This window comes from Otolemur garnettii, unplaced genomic scaffold (assembly GCF_000181295.1).
Source record: "Otolemur garnettii isolate 467f Iridium unplaced genomic scaffold, OtoGar3 scaffold00186, whole genome shotgun sequence".
Taxonomy (NCBI): domain Eukaryota; kingdom Metazoa; phylum Chordata; class Mammalia; order Primates; family Galagidae; genus Otolemur; species Otolemur garnettii.
This window is the reverse complement of record NW_003852581.1, coordinates 11,070-12,912: the sequence shown is the minus strand read 5'-3', so window position 1 is coordinate 12,912 and position 1,843 is coordinate 11,070. Positions and strand designations below refer to the sequence as shown.

General features: G+C 40.2%; 1 pseudogene; it reads left to right on the top strand.

Annotated features, from left to right (window-relative positions):
• Positions 1-390: 390 nt before the first annotated feature.
• Positions 391-488, top strand: LOC111721815 (annotated as a pseudogene).
• The last annotated feature ends 1,355 nt before the right edge of the window (positions 489-1,843 follow it).

The following is a 1,843-nucleotide window of genomic DNA, read 5'->3' as shown; positions in this document are numbered from 1 at the left end:
TGAAATGAATAAACCCCTTGGTCAGATTAACTAGAAACAGAAAATTATAATATCTAATAACCTCAATTAGAAATACAAAAGGGGTGACTCAGTGCCCCTTTTGTAGCTCTGTGGTTAGGGTGCCAATCACATATACTGGGGTGGCAGATTCAAACCCAACCCAGACCTGCTAAACAACAATGACAACTACAACAACAACAACAAAATAATAGCCAGGCATTGTGGCAGGTACTGTAGTCCCAGCTACTTAGGAGACTGAGGAAAGAGATTCTCTTAAGCCCAAGAGTTTGACATTGCTATGAGCTGTGACCCCACACACTCTACTGAGGGTGAAATAATGAGACTCTGTCTCAAAAAAAGAAAGAAAGAAAGGAAAAAGAAATACAAAATTTGGCAACAAATATACTAAAATTGGAATGATACAGAGAAGATTAGCATGGGCCCTGCACAAGGATGACATTCAAATTCATAATGATTTTCATATTTTTTTGCTCTTTACCTTTCCCCTCCTTTTGGCCTCATACTAAGATGACTCTTCACTACCTAAGTTCTGAGACAAGGTAATCTGAAGCAGAGCAGGAAGTGAGGAGGAAAAGGGAGCACAAGAATGTGAACAAGAAGAAAGAATACATGAGGAGGAAAAAGCAGAAAATTGAGACACCATGAAAAACCAAAATAGAGCATTTCCTCAAAGGGACCGTACGGTAGCTCAGTGGTCTTCAAACTTTTTAAACAGGGGGCCAGTTCACTGTCCCTCAGACTGTTGGAGGGCTGGACTGCAGGTCCTGGGATGAGTCGGCTGCTAAGCAGGACAGACCACAGCGGCAAAACCACCCGTTGAGCTGGATAAATGTCCTTGATGGGCTGCATGTGACCGATGGGCCATAGTTTGAGGACACCTGATAAGACTCCTCCTGTAATGAATTAATGGATTTGACAGAAAGGGAATTAAAAATATGGATGATTAATACAATAAAGGGAATGGATGAGAAAATAGAAAGACAGAACCAAAAGTCAGAAGAGATATGTAGAATGTAGAAAGGATATGTCAGACCTTAAGGAAATGAAGGAGACAATCAGGAAATGTAAAGATGCTGTAGAAAATGTCAAAAATAGATTAGACTATAGAAAAGAAAGAATATCAGAGTTAGAGGATAAAGTGTTTGAGTTAATCCAGGTAGTTACAGAGGCAATAAAGAATAGAGAGAAAGCAGAGCAGGCCCTCAGAGGACTACAAGACTCTGGGAAGCATTCAAACATATGAATAATAGGAATTCCTGAAGGGGAAGAAGATTGACCCAGTGATATGGAAGCCCTAGTGGAGACTATCATAAATGAAAATTTCCTGAGCTTTACTAAATATCCTAACACACTCCTTTCAGATTGATATCAAATCCTAGGTCATCTTAACTCAAAAAGAGCCTCTCCAGGACAGGTAATCAACCTGTCCAAAGTCAAGATGAAAGAAAAAATTCTGCAAGCAGCTAGGAGTAAGTACCATGTGACCTACAGGGGCAGAGCCTTTAGGATGGACAGCAGACTTTTCAACCAAAACCTTCAGAGCCAGAAAAGCATCAACATTCTTAAACAAAACAATTTTCAGTCCAGAATTGTTTATTTTTATTTTTTTTATTTTGATACAGAGTCTTATTTGTCATCCTTAGTAGAGTAACATGGTGTCACAGCTCACAGCAACCACAAACTCCTGGGCTTAAGTGATCCTCTTGCCTCAGCCTCCCAAGAATCTGGGACTACAGGTGCCTGCCAAAATGCCTAGCTATTTTTAGAGACAAAGTATCACTCTAACTCAGGCTGATCTTGAACCTGTGAGTTCAGGGAGTAT